Source organism: Petaurus breviceps, unplaced genomic scaffold (genome assembly GCF_028583685.1).
Source record: "Petaurus breviceps papuanus isolate PSGF00001 unplaced genomic scaffold, PetGlider_PUasm1.0 339, whole genome shotgun sequence".
Taxonomy (NCBI): domain Eukaryota; kingdom Metazoa; phylum Chordata; class Mammalia; order Diprotodontia; family Petauridae; genus Petaurus; species Petaurus breviceps.
This window is the reverse complement of record NW_027186112.1, coordinates 366346-377942: the sequence shown is the minus strand read 5'-3', so window position 1 is coordinate 377942 and position 11597 is coordinate 366346. Positions and strand designations below refer to the sequence as shown.

Genomic DNA, 11597 nt, shown 5'->3' with positions numbered 1-11597 from the left:
TCTCTCTGTCTCTCTCTCTCTCATTCTTTTGGAAAGCTCTCATGTTTTGGTGGGTTGGTGGGTTGGTTGGTTGTTAACAGTCCTTATTTCTCAAAGAGGACCAAAATGACATCACTATGCTAGAATCAAGTTTCAATGTGTCTGACTGTAGCTGATCAGACCAATATGAGCTCAGGAAGCTCTGCTACAGGTTGGGCACAAAAAGTCTGTGGGAACATTTGGGGTGGATTCTCTAAATTTGCACATCCTGCATTTCCTTTAAGATGTTTCAGTTCTGCTTTGCTCATAGAGCACAGCACTTTCTCTGATGAGGGCACACCATGCTGGGCAGTCCTGTGCCAGGGTCTCCCATGTCACACAATCAGTTCCAAATTTAAGAGAGACCTCGAGAGTGTCCTTGTATCACTTCTTTCTGACCTCCATGTGAACACTTGCCCTGTGTGAATTACCTTTCTCAGAGTCAACATCTATAGCTTCCTCCATTTCTCCCTTTTTGGACCACTGGCTCCAAGTAAAATAGATCTTCTTTCTCCATGTGACAGCCCTTACACACGCACACACACACACACACACACACACACACACACACCCTCTTTAGGTTAAATGTCCCCATCTCTTTCAACCAGACTTCATAAGGGACTTATGTTATGATAACCTTAAGTTATCTCACTGTCCTGAGGTCCCCCTCCCGGACACACTCCCCAGCTTGTCAATGTCCTTCCGAAAATGTAATGTCCCAAACTAGACACAATCCTCCAGGTATAGTCCGATTGGGACAGAATCAAGTGGAACTGCTCCTTTCATCCTTCTGAATCCTAAACCTTTTTCTCAACATGGTCCAAAATCACTTTGTTGATTCATGTTGAATTTGCAGTCCACTAGAACTCCCAGGTTTTTTGTTTTTGTTTTGTTTTGTTTAAAAAAAAAATCAATTTCCGGCCATGCCTTCCCTATTGGTTCCAGGGCTAACTCCTCCATTTTCACTCTCCCCCCTTTCCATCACATCTGGGCTTAGGCTGCATTTGTGAGTATTTCAGAAGGGAAGTGTTGACTGCTAAAAGCCAGCATGGCTTCACAAAGAATGTCATGGCTTACTAATCTCATTTTCTTTTCTGATAGGGTTATTATATGGGTAGATCAGTAGAACACCATAGACATAATATACTTGTATTTCAGCAAAGCATTTGACAAAATCTGTCCTGATATGCATGTGGTTGTCCAACTGTAACAGTGTGGTTGGAAGTAGAAATGACATTGGCTTTGTAGTCAGAGGCAGTTGGACAGCTCAGTGGGTAGACTGCTGGATGTGAAATCTTCAAGAACTGAGTTCCTCAGTTCAGCCTCAGGCACTTACTAGCTATGTGACCCTGGGCAAGTAACATGACCTCTGTCTGCCTCAGTTTATGTTAACTGTGTGACCCTAGGCAAGCCACTTAACCTCTATTTCCTCATTCATAAAATGGGTATAATAATAACACCCACTTCACATGGTTATTGTGAGGATCAAATGACATAATATTAGTAAAATGCTGGGGATATCTAAAAGTCCTATATATAAATGCTGTCTGTTACCAATGGGTAGCAGGGTGACCATGGGTGAATTAACCTTTCTTGGCCTCAGTTTTCTGCTTTGCAAAATGAGAAGGTTAAATTAGATGAAGGCCTAAGTCTTTTCCAGTTCTAAATCCTATGATCCTATAACTTGGAGAGATGTGGCCTGGATTACAGTATAATTAGGTGAATTCAGACCTGGTTGAATGACTGAACCCAGTGAGTCAGTCTAGAATTATATGAACCTGTATGGAGGTCTTTAGTGGAGTACCCCAGGGATCTACCCTTGGCCCTGGCTGTTCAACACTTTTATCAGCAGCTTGAATGAAGGCATATATAGCATTATTTATCAAATTTACAAATAACCCAAAGCTTAGAGGGATAAAGTCACAGGATTTCAAGATAGAAGGGAAGAGGTAAATTATTTTGATGAGGAAGAAAATGAGGCCCAGAGAGATTAAGTAATTTGCCCAAAGTCACACAAGGAGTGTCAAAGCTGGGAAATGAACTCACACCCTCTGACTCAGAATCCATTGGTTATTCTCTACCACTCTAAGGAGTCTAACCAATCTGTCCACCAACATTTGGAAGAAAGATTCAGTATTCTAAAAATTATCTACAGGCTAGAATGAGGAGATCAATCAGTCAATCAGCAAGCATTTATTAAAAGCCTACTATGTGCCAGATACTATGCTGTGGATAAATCTGGGGATAAAAAGACAAAGATTAATCTAACAGCATGAAACTGAATAGAAATAAATGGTGAGTCCTATAGAGATCCCCTCTACAGGGGCGGATAGGTGGTGCAGTGAATAGAGCACCAGCCCTGGAGTCAGGAGGACCTGAGTTCAAATGTGGCCTCAGACACTTTAACACTTACTAGTTGTGTGACCTTGGGCAAGTCACTTAACCCCAATTGCCCTAACCTCCCCCCCTCCAAAAAGAAAAAAAAAAGAAATCAATTATACAAATACAGACGAAAGAGGCAGCCTAGACAGCAGTTGCTATTTAAAAAAAAAAAAAGAAAGTTTTCAGTGGCATATAAGCACAGTAAAAGTCAATACTGTGACATAAAAACCCAAAATAGCTTATTTGACTTTAAGCTTCATTATTAAAACATTTTTCTAATAATTTTCTTTATTTCCTCTTTTTTATTGTGAATTCTCCCTTTTCTTTTTGGATGTCAGCAATTTAGTTTCCCCTCTTTAAAAATAAAATTGTTTTTCCCAAGGTGGGGAGGAGCAGAGAATAAGCAAATGATTTGTTAAGCACCTACCATGTGTGCTGGGCATTGTGCTAAGCACTTTACAGATATTATCTCATTTGATCCTCACAACAGCCTTGGGGGGGTAAATGCTATTATGCTATCCCGTAGGGAGGTATTGAGGAATTGGTGGTTAAGTGACTTGCTCTGTATCACACAGCTAGTAAGTGTTTGAAACTGAATTTGAACTCAGGTCTTACTGACTCCAGGCCCAGCATTCCCCGCACCTTGCTGCTTTATTTGGTTTTTGGGGGTTTTTTGGAGAGAGGAAGGCAGGACAATTGGGGTTAAGTGATTTGCCCAAGGTCACAAGGCTATTAAGTGTTGAGTGTCTGAGGTCAGATTTGAGCTCAGGTCCTCCTGACTCCAGGGCTGGTGTTCTATTCACTGAGCCACCTAGCTGCCCCAACACTGTGCTGCTTTAGGGGCTTTAATGAAAAAAAAAAATCTAGTTTCTCTCCCTAGCCATAATTCCAGAGAATTCTACTTACCTCTTGACAAAGAGGTGATGAACTCGGGGTACAGAATGAGACATGTGCCTTTTGAACATGCCCACTGCCAGAATGTATTTTGCTTGACTATGCAATAATTTCTAAAAAATGTTTATTGATATTTTTTGCATCACCTTCATTTCTAAATATATCCCTCCCCCCTTCCTTCCCTGGAGAGCCATCCCTCATAACAAAGAATAAAATAGACAGTGAGAAAGAACAAAACAGTTCAGCAAAACTAAGCAACACTTCAGCCAAGTCTGACGTATATGCTGTGTTACACACCCATAGCCCCACACCTCTGAAAAGGAGGAGAGAGGTACTTAAGCTGTATCGATGAAATGCTGTGTCCAGAATGAAGTTGGTGAACACTCCCACCCGATACTCAAGGCATTTTATTCCTTTCTGGGCATCACATTTCAGGAAGGAAAGACACCTGCCTACCAAAGTTTTACTCAGAAGACGGTGACCATTATAGGAAAGGGACCAGATTTTACTATGCCCATGAGGACACACTGAGGGAATTGATGTTGTATAGCTTAGACAAGACTTAGGGTGGACAGAGTAGCTGTCTTCACGTATTTGAAGGGTTGAAATGTGAAAGAGAAAATAAATGTATTCTTTGTTCTGGAGGGCAGAACTAGAAGAAATGGAGTGGGGGGAGAGTTGCAGAAAGTCAGATTTTGTCTCCATGTAATTGAAAAGCTTCCTTGAGGTTAAAGCTGTCCCAAAGGCTGCCCCAGGAGGAAATGAGCTTCCTGTCACTGGAGGTCATCAAGCCGGTGCTAAATCATCACCTGTGGAGCATGTTGTGAGACAATCCCAGTCATCAAAGGAGCATAACCAGATGGCCTTTGAGGTCCTGTCCATAAAAGTCTGAGATTCTAAGAGTCTAGGGTTTGTTATGGGCAGCTAGGTGGTGCAATGGATATAGTGTCAGGCTTAGACTCATCTTCCTGAGTTCAAATCCAGCCTCAGGTGTTTACTAACTGGGCAAGTCACTTAATCCTGTTTGCCTCAGTTTCCTTATCTGTAAAATGAGCTGGAGAAAAAAATGGCAAGCCACTACATTATCTTTGCCAAGAAAACTCCAAATGGAGAGTTGGATATAATTGAAACGAATCAACAGCAACAAAAAGGGTCTCATATATTTAGCAGGAGCTTAGGACAGAGAAATTTGTCCCTTCCCCAATAATTCATCCTTAGGACCCCAGAACCTAAGGCAGGAGAGAGACAGAAAGGGGAAGTGGGGCACGGGGCAGCTGGGGAGTGAGATAGGCAGAGAGCCCACTAGATTTCTTTTCCTTTTTCCATTTTGCAGCTTTGCCTACCCTCCTCTAAGTCCCCTCCTTTATATGTCCCAATGCCATTGGGTTGGGCCTGAGAATCTACAGACCAGACAGAAAATTCATTTCCCCACCACACCCCAAGGGAAGTCCCTGGCAAAGATGATGATCTGTTGATAATGATTGTAGAGGTGATAATGATGACAGCGATGGTGATAGTCAAGAATCATTTTGGTGCTTGGGAAAGTGGTGATGATGGTAGTCTTCCCACCATCACTCATGCCAACGGGCTGCAAGGGTGGGGAACCTACAGCCTCGAGGCCCTCTAGGTCCTCAAGTGCCGCCCTTTGACTGAATCCAAACTTCCCAGAACAAATCTCCTTAATAAAAGGATTTATTCTGTAAAGCCTGGACTCAGTCAAAGGTTGCACCCAAGGACCTAAAAGGCTGCATATGGCCTCAAGGTCCAGGTTCCCCACCCCTTAGGCAATGAGCCTCATTTACTGAGATCATCCTCAGCGAATCCAATGAGAAGGCTAGACCTCACTGCTAAGAGAATAATTTTCCCTAGTAGAATGTAAGTTCCTTGAGGACAGGAACTATTTTTCATTTTTGTCTTTGTTGTTTTTTATCCTACGTTTTCAAAAAGGACCATGACATCAGGAAGGGGATGCCACGATTTGCAAATGAATTGGGTTCAAGAGAGGTTTGTCTTTGTAGCCCTAGAACCTAGCCCTTCATATAGCAGTCACTTAATAAATGTTTGTTGAACTAAACTACGTACAACGTCCCCCAGGAAGTAAAGAGCAGAGCTGTGATTTCAACCCGGGTCTCAAAGCCAATGACTATTTTTTTTTATCCACAGTTTTTATATCCTCCACATTGCCCTTCCTGCCTATTTAGCCTGAATGATTTAGAATTCACTGATATCTTTAGCACTGGTTTTTTAGTTGCTTTGTGAGAATTTCTGTGTATGTTTGCACGTGTATGCAAACAGACACACATACATAAAGAAATATATGCATGCAGGATTATCTCTACCTGGATGACCTCCTTAGTGCCTCCAGCTCAATATAGGTGCATTGATTGAACTAGGAGTCAGGAGCCCTAGGTTCAAGTCCAGCTATAGTATAATAAAAGGAGCAAAGGACTTGTCACAGGAGGGGAGCATGAGGCAGCACCAAGGGCACTTCGGCTTCCAAAGACCTGGGTTGCAATCACAGCTCTGCTCCTTATTTCCTGAGGGGCATTGCACAGGCCCCCTTTCTCTGTCTTGGTCTGGCTTTCCTTATCATAAGATGAGATGACCTTAATTAAAGGTACTTCCAGCTCTGACCTTCTAGGCTCTTGGTTGTAAGAATACTGGACTTGTAGTCAGGAGAAATCTCGATTGAAATCCTGACTCCGGCATACACTAAATGTATAAACATAGGCAAGTCAATTAACTTCTCTGAGCCTCAGTTTCCTTGCATGTGAAATGGAGATCTTAATGCTTAAGCTATCTACCATACAGGATTGGAAACATTAAAATGATGAAATGAAACGAAAGTGGTTTTTTGATTCCGGTCCTGACATCCTGTGCTCTTTGTTCTAAGACCTCGTCCATCTCTAACATTTTATGTTCAAACATCTCTTCCAGCTCTAATATTTTAAGTCCTGGCTCATTCCTCTTATAATACATGATAAACTAAGGGATTCTCAGAAACGGATTTTGTCCTGACTTGACAGCAGGCCAGCTCTGCCCTGTCTCCCCAGACCTGATCAGGAGAGGAGAGGGGTTGGTGACAGAGGCTGTCTTTATTCCAGGTCCTCTTGTGCTGGGGGCAGCAAAGGCAGAATCCCGGCGGACTCTCAGGAGATGGGAGGAAGAGGCGGATGATGAGATATTGATAGAGGGGCAGACCTGAGAGCTGGGGACCTGGGAAGGGACATGGCTCAGCAGATCCGGCACTCATCCATCCAGGATGTGAGCTAAGACCATTGATTGTAATGATAACTATAAGGGGAAGGAGAACAGGGGCCAGGACAGGCAAAGGGACTCAAAAATTTGGGTGCCAGCCAGCCACAGCCCCATCGCCCTTCAGGCCTAGAGGATGCAACCTCCGAGGCACATTCCAGATCATGGGGGACCAGGAAGATTTCACTCCCACTGTGGTATACGTAGCTCTTGACTAGCTTGTTGTTCCATCATTTCAGTCATGTCTGACTCTTTGTGACCCCATTTGGGGATTCCTTAGCAAAGATATTGGAGTGGTCTGCCATTTCCTTCTCCAGCTCATTTTACAGATGAGGAAACCGAGGCAAACGGGGTTAAGTGACTTGACCAGGGTCACATAGTAAGTGCCAGATTTGAACTCAAGAAGACTGCACTCTATTACACCACCTAGCTTCTCTAAGCAGATGACTACTATCTGTGATTTAGCAGATTAAGTTATAGAGAGTTGCCTGAGGTTAAGGCTAAATTGTTAGAGGTTAAGTGACTCACCCAGAGTAACACAGCTAATAACTGTCAGAAGCAGGATTTGAGTCTGTTTTCCTGACTCCAAGCACAACACAATATTCCTGGCTCCATAGTCCTAAACATCATGCTTCTCCTGATACTAAATATAAATATACTATCAGATTTAGGTACTGCCACATCAAACTTGGTTTGCAGCCCACTAAAACTCCCCCAAACTTTTTTTCATACAAACTTTTGCATAGCCCTAACTCCTCTCTCTTGTACTTATGCTGCTGGTTTTTTAATCCAATTTATCCCTACCAAATTTAATCTCATAAAATTAAAATAATTTTCCTAATCTGTTTAGGTCTTTGAGGGTCTTGCCATACAATGTGATAAATAACGATTCCTCTTCCTAATTTCACATCATCTGCCAATTTGAACTGAAAAACATGTTGAATGACCTGGGTTCAAAGACAGGTCCCTGGGGTACTTCACTAAAGACATACCTCTGGGTTCATATCCATCCGTTAATCACTATTCTTTGAGTTTAATTATTTAATCCATTATGAATCTTCCTAACTGAACCTTTGTCTATCATACTTCTGTCTTGTTCACCAAGGGTACCATGAGACTTTGTCAAAGGCTCTACCGAAAGCCACAACTGTCAATGGCATTTCCCTGACTTACCACTCAGAAAAGAATCATAGTGTCATAGAATCCTGAATTTGGGGTTGAAATCTATTCACTGCATCACCTAGCCATCATCTCAATTCAAGAATCTTATTCATTCTATAGAAAATAATATTTCCAGGAGAATAGTGAGGGGCAATGACTTGCCCAAAGTCACACAGAAAGTCAGTGACAAAGTCCGGACTAGTATCTGGTTCTACCATTTCTCATATATTGATACGCCACCTCCCCCCTATTTAATTATTTTGCTGACATAGCTGCCTATTCCGTTTTATTAATTGATGCTGTTATATCTTCCCTGTGGAGTAATTTAGTGAAATGATCTCTGGGATGAGAGTCTGAACAACTGGGCTCTATTCTTGACCCTTTCACTAACTGGTCACTATGTGATAATTGACAAATCAATTTCCTCCCTGGGTCTCATTTTTTTCATTTCTAAAATGGTGGTAATAATTTCTGCCCTAGGGGCAACTAGGTGGCACAGTGAATAGAGTACTGGCCCTGGAGTCAGGAGGACCTGAGTCCAAATCTGACCCCAGACACTTAACACTTACTAGCCATGTGACCTTGGGCAAGTCACTTAACCCCAAGTGCCCTTCCTTCCCCCTTCCAAAAAGCAAAAAAAAAACCCAAACAAAACAAAATTTTTGCCCTAGACTAGAACTCTGGACCTGAAATCAGGAAGATCTGAGTTCATAATTTGCCTTGGAAAGTTCCTAGCTATGTGACCCTGGCCAGGCCACTTGCTTGCCTCAATTTTCCAGTTTATAAAATGGGAGATAATAACATCCCAGAAATATTATGAAAATAAAATTGGATAATATTTATCTGAGAATGAGTAAAGTAATATGAATAAAGCATTTTATAACTTTAAAATATGTATAAATGCTATTTATTTATTAGCTTGTCAAAATCAGAGGGATAATGAATTCTAAAGCACTGAGAAAAATATAAAAGTAGCTGTCAAATGTGAAGTATAATTAATGGCCTTACCATCCCTTTGTTGACAGGACTACCTACTCTTTTGTGATTCTAACTCCGCAGGAATTCCATGGTCCAGTAGAAGCTTGAAAAATATGGAACACTTCATGAATCTGGGTGTCATCCTTGCACAGGAGCCATGCAAATCTTCTCTGTATCATTCCAATTTTAGTATATGTGCTGCTAAAGTGAGCATGAAAGGGTGTGTGGGGTTTTCAAGGACTAGCCTCTCTAGTGTGAGGGCTGCCGTGCCCTTTTCAGGGCTGGTCATCCACCTTTGACGTCCCTACCACCACCCAACTCTCACCTGGGCTCCAAGAAGCTGTACCATGTGTAGCAGCCATGCCCCAGTAAAGCCATCTCAGCAGATGGGCTAAACCAGGTTGAGGGTGACCAGCAGGCCTCAAACCCATCAGTGAGTTAGGGCGGTGTCTATCCCAAACATGAGAAGGCTTCTCCTAGAGGAATGCATAGATGAAACAATTTGTTCCAATGGCCATGAAGGCAGATGAAGAAGAGCTTGGTCAGACAATGAAGATGCCAAGGTCATTCACTGCATTCTTGGCCAAAGTCATCTTGACTTTCGTCTTGTTGCTAGACCTCTATGATTCTGGAAGAGAGTGAAGCCAACAATTTTTGTGCAACTTTGCCTCACTTAAAGCCAATTCACTTGCAAGTAGACATTACCCCCGTGATGTCATTAGTTCTCTTGGAAAATGAAGGGCATAGGGGCGGCCAGGTGGCTCAGCGAGTAAGAGCACCGGCTCCAGCATTGGGATGACCTGGATCAAATCCAGGCTCAGATACTCAGCACCACACCCAGAAATAACTGGCTGTGTAACCTTGAGCAAGTTACTTAACCCCGATTGCTTTATTAAAAAAAAAAAAATGAAGGGCAAACAACAGAAATTTAAGGAGTTTTAAAGTTCTCTCCCTGACATTCTTTATTTAGCTACTACCTCAAGTCCTTGAAATCCTAAGACTTAAATCCCATCCCAGCCTAAAGGAAGGTGTTTGCCAGTTGGACAGCCAACCAGGAGACAGAGAGACAGAGACAAAGACAGAGGCAGACACAGACACAGACACAGACACAGAGAGAGAGAGACAGTCCTTGAAATCCTAAGACTTAAATCCCATCCCAGCCTGAAGAAAGGTGTTTGCCAGTTGGAGAGCCAACCAGGAGACAGAGAGAGACAGAGACAGAGAGACAGACACAGACACACAGAGAAAGAAACAAAGAGAGACAGAAACAGAGAGTCTCTTTGCTTAAACCAGAGATTTCAGGAACTGTTTAAATGAGAGGAAGGCCCAGATGCAGGAAGAAGACAGATATCCAGGTGTAGTAGGTACTTTTTGGAGGGACAGGAGTAAGGAAAAAAAAACTAAGAAGAAGGAGAAGCAAAGACTTTATTTAGTCAGGGAAAAGAGCGAGGAGGGCCAATGGGAAATTTTCCTATCTGTCTTTTGAGGCTTAGCTCATATCCCACTTCCTTTCCTCATTACTTCAGCCTCCCTTCTCTAAACTTCCACAGCCTTCTCAATGCACAACCATCCTAACCATTGAGTCTCCCATATCCTTCTCTGCATCCTCAAAGCAAGTATTGTCCCCCTCCCAAGACTCCCAGAGTGCAAGGCTCTCAGTTCCCTTCCTTCTGTCTCTTTCCTGGTGGGTGCGAGCCTTGGACCTTAAACAGCAGAAGAGAGGGAGGCTCTGCTCAGATTGGTGAGATACATGGGGATATGCACACCTTCTTGAAGTCTCAGGACAGAGGAAAAGAATGGAGACATTAGAGGGTAAGAGTTAGGAGGGCCTTTGTTCCTCTTCCAGGTCAGGACTCCGGGAGGCATTTATTACTGGTGAATGAAAGTTAGTTAGAGGCATAGATAAATAGAAGTGAGAGATCTAAGGAAAGATAAAAAGAGGAAAAATGGAGAGGCAGAGAAACTGGGAATATAAAGAGGAGGGGAGAGGAGGGTCTTTGCCTTCTTGTGCTGCATTAATGACTCCAGCTTATCCTGGGCAGCCTTGGATCATGGGGTTCCTAGGTAGGTCAATCTGGCTGGCCCTACTCCCCCTTCTTACTCATGAAGTACTCATCCTGCCTAGTTCTCTTCCCTTCCTTCCCCTCCCCTTCACCCCCCACTCATCCTGCCTGGCCATACCCCAGGAGTGATTCACAGTCTGGCCAGCCCATCCAAATTGATTAATTATTGGAAACCGATTCCTTCAGTCCGGCCTGGTAGCCTCCGGGGCATGCCGAGCCTGGCCAGGAAACCGCAGAACGGGAGGCCTCTCCTTTCCCTTCTCCCGACTAATGAATTGGGATTTGATCCATCTAACCACAAATATGGAGGGGCAAGCAGGCATTAGCCTAGCTGTACCCCAGAGCCTGCTAGGGAAGGAAACAGGAGGAAAGACATTCAAACTTAGGCACTTGGAGCCCTGGGTTCTAACCCTATATATAACCCATTTTAATGTGCGACTTTGGGCAAAATAATATGCTCTTTCCATCTGAGTCTCAGTTTCCCTTCAATATCCTATCTTGGGGAAAGGGGGATTATCTTTAAATACAAACTCTGACCACTCAAAACTGAATGGAACTAGGAGATAAGCCTGGGATTCAGAGAGACCAGGACTCATTCCAGAGAGTGGGCCTGGGATTGCCAGCCAGGAATTTGGATATGAGAGCCATCACATCTTAAAAATCAAAGAATCTTGTAATCTTTTTTTTTTTTTTTTTATTTTCGGGCAAATGGGTTTAGCTAAGTTGCACAGGGTTACACGGCCAGTTATTTCTGGGTGTGGTACTGAGTGTCTGAGGCCGGGATTCCATCTCCAGATCGTCCCAACCCTGGAGCCAGTGCTCTTACTCGCTGAGCCACCTGGCCGC

The 11597-nt window shown here is 43.2% G+C and overlaps 1 non-coding gene across 1 annotated transcript; it reads right to left on the bottom strand.

Moving 5' to 3' along the window:
• Positions 1–8795: 8795 nt before the first annotated feature.
• LOC138167972 (U6 spliceosomal RNA) lies at positions 8796–8902 on the bottom strand. Its single transcript, XR_011170008.1, has one exon. It is a non-coding gene; the product is annotated as a U6 spliceosomal RNA (small nuclear RNA).
• Between the last annotated feature and the right edge of the window lie 2695 nt (positions 8903–11597).